At 42.8% G+C, this 13,138-nt stretch overlaps 1 protein-coding gene across 5 annotated transcripts in view; it reads left to right on the forward strand.

The window, feature by feature from the left end:
* TLCD4 (TLC domain containing 4) overlaps positions 1 to 13,138 on the forward strand; it is a 126,240-nt gene that overhangs the window by 32,163 nt on the left and 80,939 nt on the right. For 2 of the 5 annotated variants that reach the window (XM_063625573.1, XM_063625575.1), the window contains exon 2: positions 11,323 to 11,379. The gene's annotated coding sequence lies outside the window, so the exon portion shown is untranslated. Of the gene's footprint in view, positions 1 to 11,322; positions 11,380 to 11,938; positions 12,333 to 12,498; positions 12,540 to 12,569; positions 12,804 to 13,138 lie in introns of those variants that run through there. The other 3 variants (XM_063625571.1, XM_063625576.1, XM_063625574.1) reach the window with 3 other exon arrangements.

The following is a 13,138-nucleotide window of genomic DNA, read 5'->3' on the forward strand; positions in this document are numbered from 1 at the left end:
AGAATGGCGTGAACCCGCGAGGCGGAGCTTGCAGTGAGCCGAGATTGCACCACTGCACTCCAGCCTGGGCGGCAGAGGGAGACTCCGTCTCAAAAAAAAAAAGAAAGAAAGGACGAGTGCAGAAAGAAGACTACTGCAAAGGGGACTAGTTTGGAGGCAGTTGTTCTAATGCAGACACTGAATGCTTCTGTGGGACCGGGAAGAAGTCAGTGATGACTCCCAGGTCTTCCTGATGGCTTAGTGGATCTTGCAGCCATGTGGAGAGATAGAGAATCACTGTAGATAATATTCCATTTGAGAACTTGTTATTGAGAAAGGCTCAAATTCTGAAGACCTCTATTTCTATCTATAAATGTTAAGAGGTAAAATGAGTTTCTTACCTGTAACAAAACAAACAATTTCAATGCTAAAAAATCCTGACATTTACTTCAACTTCATTTCAATTTGATATGTTTGTGAAGTTATCTTGTATTTTCTACTTACCACAGAGAATTTTAAAATCTGAGACTTTAAACACAATTTTCCTTATTGAAAATAAATCCCCATAAAACACCCTTTCACCTAAAACTAGATTGTTTTCTTTTTAAAATCAAAAAAGGGCCAGGTGTGGTGGCTCGCGCCTGTGTAATCCTACCACTTTGGGAGGCCGAGGTGGGTGGATTGCTTGAGCTCAGGAGTCCCAGACCAGCCTGGGTGACATGGTGAAATTCTGTCTCTACCAAAAATTGGCTGGGCATAGTAGTGCATGCCTGTGGTCCAAGCTACTCGGGAGGCTGAGGTGGGAGGATTGCTTGAACATGGGATGTGGAAGTTGCAGGGAGCCGAGATGGCACCACCACACTCCAACCTGAGTGACAGAGTGTGACCCATCTCAAAACAAACAAACAAACAAAACAACAACAAAACCAAAGAAAAAATTCTTAATATATTGCAAAGTATAACAAAAATATTTTGAAAAGGGATGGCAATGGGTAAATTTTCAAAACATTACTTGCTGGAGGACAAAAAATGCTTTTTAATTAAAATGCACAGCATGCAGGTCAAGATTAAGTGGGAGATCTGAATGCAGCATATGCATTTTCCATATAAATAATAACTGTCATTTTCGATACCTCTGACTTCTCATATAGAATGTCTAAAACAGGGACTTCAGTTAGTGATACATATGATTCATATGTATGGGTTGAGCTGCTTATAGTAACACGATTGCAGGAATGATAGTTGTAATAACATTAGGAGATAATATGTTTGCATATTTAACAACAGTCATAAAAATTGCTCTTTTAGGCCGGGCGTGGTGGCTCACGCCTGTAATCCCAGCACTTTGCGAGGCCAAGGCGTGCGGATCATGAGGTCAGGAGATCGAGACCATCCTGGCTAACATGGTGAAACCCTGTATCTACTAATACTACACAAAAGTAGCCGGGCGTGGTGGCAGGCGCCCCTAGTCCCAGCTACTCGGGAGGCTGAGGCAGGAGAACAACGAGAATCCAGGAGGCGGAGCTTGCAGGGAGCCGAGATTGCGCCACTGCACTCCAGCCTGGGTGACAGGGCGAGACTCTGTCTTAAACAAACAAACAAACAAAATTTGATCTTTTAATTTTTAATTATTTTTAGGGTAGTTTTTGGTCTCTATGAAGTGGTTGGTTTATATCACTACAAAAATATGATTCTTTTGGAATTGAATATTTTAGCAGGGGATGGCAGTAGAGCAGGGGCTCTTTATACTAAGGAATATTTCTAAATTCTAAAGTTGTATTTAGCTATAAGGTCTATGAAAACTACTTATGAATAGTTTATCAACTTTATTTAAAAAAATCGTACATAGGAACAGGATAGGGAACATGTTAGTTCTGATTTTAATCATATTGATGTATGGGTTCTTCATGTTTCAAAACAGTAAGCAGGAATTTTTATATGCTGATAAACAGTGATACTCTAGTATTATCCAAGCAACATCTGTTAATAAGGCATTTTAGATCTAGAATTAAACAAAAAAAGATATAGCTTTGTAAATTTCCCTCTTTTTCAAAAATGATGGTGGGGGGACCAATCTGAAGAGGCTGTAGTGAGAGATGAATGCTCCAAAGTCAGAGAGTAGTGAGAAGTAGAATAACAATATGTTTATGGGATGAGGTTGGTTGGTTTTAATTTGTATATAGTTTTACAAATGAAGACCATTTATAATGTGTAAAGGTCCTTTATTTTTCTTTTTCTGTGATATCTGTTCATGTTTTCTTTCTTTTTTTTTTGTTTTTTGAGATAGAGTCTCGCTCTGTCACCCAGGCTGGAGAGTGGTGGTGCGATCTCAGCTCACTGCAAACTCCGTCTCCCGGGTTCACGCCATTCTCCTGCCTCAGCCTCTCGAGTAGCTGGGACTACAGGTGCCCGCCGCCACGCCCGGCTAATTTTTTTTATTTTTGGTAGAGACGGGGTTTCACCGTGTTAGCCAGGATGGTCTCAATCTCCTGACCTCGTGATCCGCCTGCCTCGGCCTTCCAAAGTGCTGGGATTATAGGCGTGAGCCACCGCGCCCGGCTGATCTGTTCATGTTTTCTAATTTTCTCTCGAGTGTCTGGTCTTTTTCTTCTTTGATATATAAGCTTCTTATATATTTATCTGTGATTTGAATATCAGATATTTTTTCCAGTTTGTAATTTGTGTCTCATCCTTGCTTATGCTATTATTGTTATTTTTGCCAGGTAGTGGTTTCTGATTTTTTAATTAGTTAGATTTATTAATCTTTTATGGCTTTTAGATTTTGAGTCACAGGCCTTCCCATTCCTTTTTACGAATTCCAAGGTAAGGAGAGAATTCATCCATATTTTCTTGGAATGCATTTTTTTGTTTTTGTCTCTGTTTTGCTCTGTCATCCAGGTGGGAGTGCAGTGGTGCAATCATGGCTCACTCCAGTTTTGACCTTCTGGACTCAGCCATCCTCCCACCTCATTGTTTGATTTTTTCTAGAGAGAAGGTCTCACTATGTTGCCCGGGCTGGTATCAAACTCCTGCGCTTAAGCAATCTTCCCATCTTGGCCTCCCAAAATGCTGGCATTATAGGTGTGAGCCACCATCCCTGGCCTTTGTAATACATTTGTATATTCGTATTTTGCATTTAAGTCTTTGGCCCATTTGGAATATTTACTAGCATACAGAATGAGACGTAGATTTAACTTTATTTTTTCCAGGTGCTATCCATTTATTCAAGTGTCCATCTTACCCCACTGACTTGAGATGCTGCTTATTTGGGTCTATTTCTGGGCTTTCTATTTAATTCCATTAGCCTATCTATTCCAATGGAAATCCCAAAGTATTAATTATTGAGATTCTGTAGTATTTTTTAATATATAGAAGGTTATTCCTTCCTCACTGATCTTTTAAAAATTGTTCTTCTGGTAAACTTGTTTGTTTCTTTTCCCATGTGGACTTTGGAATCATTTTGTCCTATTCCAGAAAATTGCCAATTAGTGTTTTCATTGATATCGTAATACATTTAAAAATTAGGGGCGCGTGCAGTGGCTCACACCTGTAATCCCAGGACTTTGAGAGGCTGAGGTGGGCACATAGCTTGAGCTTAGGAGTTTGAGACCAGCCTGGGCAACAAGGCAAAACCCCGTCTCTGCAAAAAATACAAAAATTAGCCAGGCCTGTTGGGTGTGCCTGTAGTCCCAGCTATCCAGGAGGCTGAGGTGGGAAGACTGTTTGGGCCCAGGAGGTTGATGCTACAGGGAGGGAGATCTCATTTGAGCCAAAATTGTGCCACTGCCCTCCAGCCTGGGCGACATAGTGAGACCCTGCCTTTAAATAAATAAATAAATAAATAAATAAAATTAAAACTTAGCATTTACATACATTGACTTTTTCTCTCCAAAAACCTGGTCTGATTTTCATTTATTCAAGTCTACTCTTGTGTCCTGCAGGAGTGTTTTAATGTTTTTCTCATGTAAGTTTTGCATTTTTTTTTTTTTTTTTGAGATGGAATCTCGCTCTGTTGCCCAGGCTGGAGTTCAGTGGTGTGATCTCTGCTTACTGCAACCTCCGCCTCCTGGGTTCAAGGGATTCTCCCACCTCAGACTCCCAAGTAGCTGGGACTACAGGCGTGTGCAACCATACCTGGCCAATTTTTTGTATTTTTAGTAGAAACAGGGTTTCACCATGTTGGCCAAGTTGGTCTTGAACTCCTGACCTCAAGTGATTCACCTGCCTCAGCCTCCCAAAGTGTTGGTATTACAGGCGTGATTCACCATGCCCAGCCAGTTTTGCATATTTTTTGTTAATTACCCCTACACATTTTTTGTTGCCATTATGTGGGTCTTTTTCTTCTTTTATTTTGTAAGAGTATTGTTTATCTGTGTGTTGGTACTACATACACATAATGTGTGTATGCATATATATATATATATATATATATATATACAAACAATTTTGGTAAATTAATTTTTTTCCTGCTCCCACACTTAAATTTTTTATTGCTTAAATATTTTTTAGTTGATATTTTGGGTGTACATATACATGTACATGTGAGGATATACATATGTATACCAAAAAATCAACTGAAAAAATGTATATTCAAAAAATATATATATTTCACTTGATTTATAGGTATATAATCATGTAATATAGAAATGACAATTTTACACTGTTTTTCCAATAGTTATATCTTTACTTTCTGTCTTTCCTCTAGTTCCTTTGACTGAGACTTTCAGCACCGCATTAATTAGTAGGGGAAGAACGAGCAACCTTTTTGTCCTGTTGACCTGAGCAGGAATCCTCCAAATTTCCCTATTAAATTTGAAGCTGGGTTTGAATTTTAAAATTAATTTCTAGTCAGACATTACTACTTTGCTTTATGTGAGAAATAGAAAATTTCATCCAACAATAAAATCCCTAAATGTCCAACAATAAGGGATTGGTTAAATACATTATGTTAAATTCATTGAATGTAACAGAGCACTTACAAAATATGTAGTTTTAATCTTTTTGTCATTGAAATAAAACCCAAAGTATATGCAAGTATGCATGGAAAAATATCGAGGAGGATATTCAATAAATGGATTTAGGCCAGGTGTGGTGGCTTACGCCTGTAATCCCAGCACTTTGGGAGGCCAAGCTGGGCAGATTACTTGAGTCCAGGAGTTCAAGACCAACCTGCACAACATGGCAACACTCTGTCTGTACAAAAATTTAAAGAAGTAGCCAGGTGTGGTGGCGCATGCCTGTAGTGCATGCCTCCTACAGGTGGAGGTTGCAGTGAGCTGAGATTGCCCCAAGCACTGTAGCCTGGGCAACACAGCAAGGCTCTGTCTCAAAAGAAAAGTAAAAAAAAAAAAAGATCTAAAAGTTATAAGCATATAAACTGGTGATTGATAACATAAATTTCAACTAATTTATAAAATCTAAAAATATCCATAACATTTTAGCATAATTTAAAAATGTTAGGGATTTATGAAAAATTGGCCAGGTGTGGTGGCTCATTCCTATAATCCCAGTGCTTTGGGAGGCCAAAGCAGGAGGATTGCTTGAGGCAAGGTGTTTGAGACCAGCCTAGGCAACAGAGCAAGACTCTATCTCCACATAAAATAAAAAAAAATTATCTGGGTGTGGTAGTGTGCACCTACCCAGCTACTCAGGAGGCTGAGGTGGGAGGATTGCTTGAGCCCTGCAGCTCAAGATTACAGTGAGCTATGCTCACACCACTGCACTCCAGCCTGGGAGACAGACAGATTGTGTCTCTTAAAACAAAACAAAACAAAACAAAAAAAAGAAAAGAAAAGAAAGAAATTTACAAAATAAGAACTGTGTTCTTTGTTCTGGATCCCTTTCTGTTATTAATTTTTTTCATAATGAAAAAATAAGCCTCTCCTGTTTAATTATGGAACGACCAGAGGTGTTTATCATGTATTCTTTGCAAAATGACATGAAAATGATAGTGTAGAAAGATGTTTACAAGATATAAGCCACAAGGAAAAAGGGAATAGGAGAAAAGTCTACAACAGATAAGAGATTTCAATAAATTGTAAAAGCCAGAAATTGGACAGAGAAGTGATAACTGGCTTGGCAAAATGGAAGAGAGGCTAACCTCAGTGCTTGGAGGAAACTTAGCACTTGATGGTGCCATGTACTGTGGAAGGCAGGGGCAGGGCACAGGCTGAAAAAGGAAGATTGCCGTATAATGGTTTACTAGGCTCTTGGACCCCTGGGTCCCTTCTCCACTTCATTCAGGCAGCCTGCACTTATGCCCTCCACCCTAACACTACCATTATCAATGCAATCCCTCTATGAGGTTAGAAGTTTCTTCTCTGGAGAAAGGAGTTTATCCTTTGGTGAAGAGTTCTCATAAACAAAAAGTTTAACAAGAGAATGGGAAAGAGCCCTTGGAAATGACAAATGTGTTTGAAATAGAAACTTTGGTGGAAGACAAGGTTAAGGAATTATTTTGGTCAAGGATGTCTCAATCTTGGCACAGTTGCCATCTGGTGCTGGAAATTCTTTGTGTGGAAGTTTGCTCTGTGTATTGTATGATGGTTAGCAGCATCTGTGGCTTCTATTCACTAGATGCCAGACCATCCCCCTCTTTCCTGTGGCGACAACCAGAATATCTCCAGACATTGCTACGTGCCTCCTGGGACAGGGGAATCAAACTTCTCCTCCTTCTGCCCCGTTTGAGAACCTCTATCTCAGACAATAGATAAGAAAGATACAGAGATGATCAATAGGATAAAAGGACAATACATTTAGAGAATGATATAGATGTTCCAATAACCTACTAACAAGAATTCACCAAAAGAATAGAGAAAATGGAAGGGAGGAAAACAGCAAATAAATAAAAGAAAAAATTTGCAAATGAGATCAAAAAGACTGCTTGGTATCCAGCACAACCACTGAAAAAAGGCCTATTTGTAAGGTGCATGAATATGACATTTCAGACTACTAGGGAAAATGGAAGATTCTAGAAAGAAAAATAGGTCAGATACAGAGAAGTGGGAACTAGAAAGGCATTAGACATTTCAATGGCAACACTGGAAAAATGCTTTCAAAATGCTGACGGAAAATGATTTTCAATCCATCTAAATTATCAGTCAGGAATAAGAGTAGAATGAAGACATTTTCAGACATGCAAATACTCTAAAAATTTACCATCTATGTACCTCTTCTGAGTAAGCTCCTGGAGTCTGTGATCCGGCAAAATAAAAGAGTAAATTGAAAGTTGTGTGTTTGGGCATTGGAAGATATTATTGATGGGCATTTGATAGATATGTTGAAGCATTTGTATCTAAAATTTAGGTTAGATACATTTTTATTTTATTTATTTATTTATTCTTGTAGAGATGTAGTCTTACTAGGTTGCCTAGGCTGGTCTTAAACTCCTGACCTCAAGCAATCCTCCTGCCTTGGCCTCCCGAAGTGTTGGAATTACAGTTGTGAACCACTGCATCCAACCTTAGCTACACTTCTTTTTCTTTTTTTCTTTTTTTTTTTTTTTGAGACGGAGTCTTGCTCTGTCACCCAGGCTGGAGTGCAGTGGCGTGATCTCAGCTCACTGCAACCTCTGCCTCCTGGGTTCAGGCGATTCTCCTGTCTCAGCCTTCCGAGTAGCTGGGATTACAGGCGTGCGCCAGTATGCCCGGCTACTTTTTGTATTTTTAGTAGATACGGGGTTTCGCCATGTTGGCCAGGCTGGTCTCAACTTCCTAACCTCAGGTGATCTGCCCGCCTAGGCCTCCCAAAGTGCTGGGATTACAGGCATGAACCACCGCACCTGGCCCCTAATTGCTGATTTGAGTGAACATTGTAATATGGTTATGTTGCAAGGAAGCATGAGGGCAAAGTTGTTGTGGTGGTGGGTAAAAGAGCTAAGTCCTCAAATACCATAAGATGTCAATAAAGAACGTGTAAAACTGAAAATCAAGAAATTCTGTTACAAGGTTATCGTTTAGGAGATGAAGAACATGGTAGGGTTGTGTGGAATGTAGGGTGAAGACAGGTGGGGAGAAGCAGGGCAGGGGGCTGATGGCACTCATTGATGTTTTTTTGTTATAAGCCTTTAAGAATTATTTGATTTTTCACTTATGTGTGTTACTTTTACTAAAAATAAAAATGCAAACAAAACAATACACATACATTGTAGAAAAGATATCACATATAATAAAATGCGCAAAAAGAACATAAAAAGATGTCCAGAATCTCATCCATCCAGAAAACTGAGTGTGCCTGTAGTCTCAGCTATTTAAGAGGCTAAATGGGGAGGATTGTTTCTGTATTTTACAGGCTGCCTCCATAGATGCCTGGGAGTTAGAGGCTGTCATGTGATGTGGTATCTGTGACTGGCCACTGTACTCCTGTACCCCAGCATGGGCAGCATAGCAGACCCTATCTCTCAAAAAAAAAAAAAAAGTCTCACCCACACAAAGATAACCACTGGTAATATCTTGAAATAGTTTCATCTGAAAACAAATGAAAGTACTTTTAAAAAAACCTTTTGGTTTGTTTGTTTGTTTAGAGACAGGGTCTCACTCTGTTACCCAGGCTGGAATGCAGTGGTGCAATATCAGCTCACTGCAGCCTCCAACTCCTGGTCTCAAGCAATCCTCCTGCCTCAGTCTCCCAAAGCACTTGGGATTACAGACATAAGCCAGTGTGCCTGGTGAATGTATTTTTAAACACTTGTAAAACTTTACAAACACTCTTAATACACTAAAACTACCAACACAGGAAAAAGTAGTGCTTGGGGTTATTCATTTTTTAGTAACTCAACCTTTCTGATCAAAATGTTTGGCATCATTTAATTTGTATCTTCACTAACAGAGCAGAGTGGAGAATTAAGGCAATTTCTCAAAATATTTTTGCTTTAATTATAATTTTTAGAAAAAAAAACAACTTTTGGTCTTAGTTTTTCAAACAATTGGTTCTATTCAGAAGATTAAGAATTTTGGAAAATAAATTCATCAGGAAAACTTACTTCATTTAAAACAGTTTTTGGGCCGGGCACGGTGGCTCACGCCTGTAATCCCAGCACTTTGGGAGGCCGAGGTGGGCGGATCACGAGGTCAGGAGATCGAGACCATCCTGGCTAACACGGTGAAACCCCGTCTCTACTAAAAATACAAAAAATTAGCCGGGCGAGGTGGCAGGCGCCTGTAGTCCCAGCTACAAGGGAGGCTGAGGCAGGAGAATGGCGTGAACCCCGGGGGGCGGAGCCTGCAGTGATCTGAGATCGCGCCACTGCACTCCAGCCTGGGTGAAAGAGCAAGACTCCGTCTCACAAAAAAACAAAACAAAACAAAAAAAAAAACAGTTTTTGGCTGGGCATGGTAGACTGTAATCCCAGCACATTGGGAAGTCGAGGTGGGTAGATCACTTGAGGTCAGCAGTTTGGGACCAGCCTAGCCAACATGGTGAAACCCTGTCTCTACTAGAAATACAAAAATTAGCCAAGCATGGTGGTGCGTGCCTGTAATCCCAGCTATTCGGGAGGCTGAAGCACGAGATCTGAAACTGGAAGGCAGAGGTTGCAGTGAGCCGAGATGGCACCACTGCACTCCAGCCTGGGCAACAGAGCAAGACTGTCTCAAAGAAAAAAAAAAGAGTTTTTGCATTTGTTTCCCATTTCAAGTGTGGATACTTTCATTTCTCTGATCTGTTTGCTTGAACTGTTTCAGTGAATAACAATATAAAAAGTGCAATTCGGTCTTTATACATCCCATTTAAAATGCAGAAAAACTTCGTATGGTAAATACAGAATTCTGAGAAAGTATCCTTGGAAAGGGAATATTGGTGAAACAATAATAAAGATTTAATGAACTGGATATATATATATATAAAATATATGTTTGTTTTTGAGACAGAGTTTCGCTCTTGTTGCCCAGGCTGGAGAGCTATGGTGCAATCTCGGCTCACTACAACCTCTGCCTCCCGGGTTCAAGCGATTTTCCTACCTCAGCCTCTCGAGTAGCTGAGATTATAGGCAAGAACCACCATGCCTGGCTAATTTTTTATATTTTTAGTAGAGACGGGGTTTCTCCACGTTGGTCAGGCTGGTCTCGAACTCCCAACCTCAGGTAATCTGCCCGCCTCAGCCTCCCAAAGTGCTGGGATTACAGGCATGAGCCACTGCACCCGGCCATGAACTGGGTATTTTTAAAGAGATTAAGCTACCCTGAATTTTTCAGGAAAAAATACAGTTGATGTATTCTTCTACCTCCTAAGGTCACTGAGTTTTAATTAGCTTAAAACTTGCAACATTCAACTACTATTTACTGAATTCCTCTCATAGCTCAGGCCTTGTCCTTGATATATTAACTTACATGTTCTGAACAATCTCAAAAACAATCTTGCAGATTTCATGATGCATTTGTAGAGGCCTAATATGAAGGAATACAGTGGGACATAGAGTATAGTGGATTTCTGTGGGTTTACCTGGCCTTGGTTACTGCTGTTGGTGTTAGAGAATTATGCATGTCAAAGATAATGATGGTGCATTTATCAGGAAAGAACAGAGCTACTACCGGCCACCAGAGACTAGCATGGGAGAGTTTCTGTAGGAGGTGGTGTTGATACAGAGTCTTGAGAGGACACTGTGAAATTGGTATTTTCTGGGCTGACTTCACAGATGTTCACATATAACCATCCTGCCCACAGAGAGTTATGAAATAGCTATGTGAGTGCACAAGGTAGCTATTGTGCAAACCAAAGTTGTCAGGTACTGCACATATTGTGAAGGAACTATGATGGGACACCGTGTGGTTCAAAGAGCACTGGTGCCCTGGTACGTCCTGAGAGTCTTGGGGAGAAAAAGGGGAACACGCATTTGGGGGCCTGAAGGATCTTTCTCTCTGCTTGACTGCAGGGCAGGTTTCTGTCCCTCCCTGTTCCGTGGTATAGATTTTGTCTTTTCCACATCAGTCCAGGTCTTCAGAGTCACTATGAATTATTATTCCCATTTTATAGATGAAGAAATTGAGCTTCAGTGAGGTTCAGTTAGCTAAAGGCACACAACTCTAATAAACTGACAGAATTCCAGGTTCTGATTTAAATTCTATTGCCCTCTCTTGAAAATAAACATGGAGAGCTTATATGAGCTTTTGTGTATATATTTTCTGGTCTAAATCTGAGGAAGATATGTGTGTCTTTCTGTGCATGTATATAGTAGATCAAATATGTTAGCTCTATTGACATTTCTTAGAATTAAATATCCTGTTATCAATGATAGTGTTTACAAATTATTTATGTAGAACTTACCTCTTTTCAAGAAAAGGCCTTGCGATTGCTCTCTGCGAATTATAATGCCTGAATATACCTTTTTATTATTTTGTTTTGTTTCAGACAATTATCTCTGGTTGATGCAGATCACTTGGAGGCTTTTGAGGCTGTATATAACAGGTCAGAAGATCTATTTAATGTCAAACTTTATCGACTAGGCAACTTGGAATTCTCAGCCAGCACCAAATATTCAAATCCAACTTCCACACCCCGACAACAGAGGGGTTCCGGGTGTAGGTGGAGTGCTGGTGCACCCAGGAGGGTGTTTTTCAGGAATTCCGGAGGTGGTGCTGGAGAGAATACGCTTCTTCTACACGCGCCCCCTACCAGTTTGGTATGCACCTGCAGCCCCGAAGAAGAACTGGCGGGACTCAAGTGTGGCCGTGTCAGACGTGGCAAGAAAAACCAGCAGTTGCCTTTTCATCTCTTTTCTGATGATCTAACCATGAAGTCCCCAGTATTTGAGCATTTAAGGCAGAATGTAAATTAATAATTTAAGAAGATTTTTTGTTACATGGCTAGCTCAGGTACTGACCGCTGCGGGGGCGGGCTCACACAGTTCCCCCGCTGGCAAGTTTTGTGACTTGCTTTGGAAAACCCGGGAACTGCACCCTCTGCCCTTGGCAAGGTGTGAGCTTCCAGGATCTCTCCGCTGCGACTTCGGGTGTTAGGGTTTTTGGGCTCTTTCCGGGACCCAAGTTCCAGCACAAGAAGGTCTGCTCGGCGGCCGGCCTTGGGGCCCCGCCCACTTTGGCCAGGGTCGGAGCCGCCGGCAGCGGGAGCCGGAGCCCGAGCGGCCGCGGCCCCTTTAAGGAGCCGCTCTGCGGTAACCCGAGCCCGCAGTCCGGGCGGGCGCGACGGCCGCGGCGGTAGCTGGAGCCTCCGCGACTGCACCTCCAAGCGGCCCGGAACCCGCGGCTTCCCTGGCTCCCGCGAGCATCTCACCGGGCGGCACTGGCCAGCTCCAGCCCTCGGGCCGGCCCGGATGACCAGACGCCTGTAGACACCCGCCGCCCTCTCCCGGCTCGGCGCAGCCGCCGCCTGCGCGCGACTCGCCCCGGGACCCGGCACAGGTGACGCCGTTTGGAGGGGGTGTTGGGGAGGAAGGCGGGCTTGCCTCGCCTCGCGGCTCCCCCGCGCCGGCCGCCCGCAGCCCGCGGAGAGGGGCGCCGCGGCTTCCCGCCCCTGGCCTAGCGCGGCCGAGGGCTCCTGCGCCTGGAGGCTGGGTGGGCGTCCGGCGCGCGGGAGGCGGCCCGGGGCTCCCGGGCGGGCTCCGGCAGGTGTGTGCGGCAGGCTCAGCATCGTCCCCGCCCGGCGGGCCAGGGCTTCGCTCCGGGAGCAGATGGTGTCCCGGGGCCCGCGGCCCCTGCGCCGCCCGGGCGCCCCGCATTCTTCTCGCGTTTCTCGGGCTGCACGATTCAGGCTGCCCTGTCTGCCTGGCGGTGCCTCTCGGGTCTGAGCTTAAAGCAGGTGGGTGCAAACCTTTGGGCATCCAGGGAGAGCTTTCTTGTTAGAGCCCACACACAATCAGGCGCATCAAGTGGGTAAGTCCCCCTCCCCCGCCGCCACCTTCTGAAACAAGTAGCTCTTATTTACCATTGTAGTTCTCAAGTGGGTCCCATTTTTAGCCACCGAGTGCTGAAAAGTCTAGTGGGAAGGGACCAGGCGGAGAGTCGGAGGGAGAAATTGGTTTCTATTTCCATCTCTACCACTGTAACCCGTAAGTGCCTCGGTTTACCCAGCCATGAAATGGGATTCGTAATGCCAGCAGTTTCCTACCCCTCCAAGACGGCAGAAAAACCTCTGTGAAAACACTTTGAGCCTAAGTTCATTTAAGAGTCACTGTTGCTGGTCTATGTATTTTTAATTGTACACACAT

The sequence above is a fragment of the Symphalangus syndactylus genome, chromosome 12, assembly GCF_028878055.3.
Source record: "Symphalangus syndactylus isolate Jambi chromosome 12, NHGRI_mSymSyn1-v2.1_pri, whole genome shotgun sequence".
In the NCBI taxonomy this organism is placed as follows: domain Eukaryota; kingdom Metazoa; phylum Chordata; class Mammalia; order Primates; family Hylobatidae; genus Symphalangus; species Symphalangus syndactylus.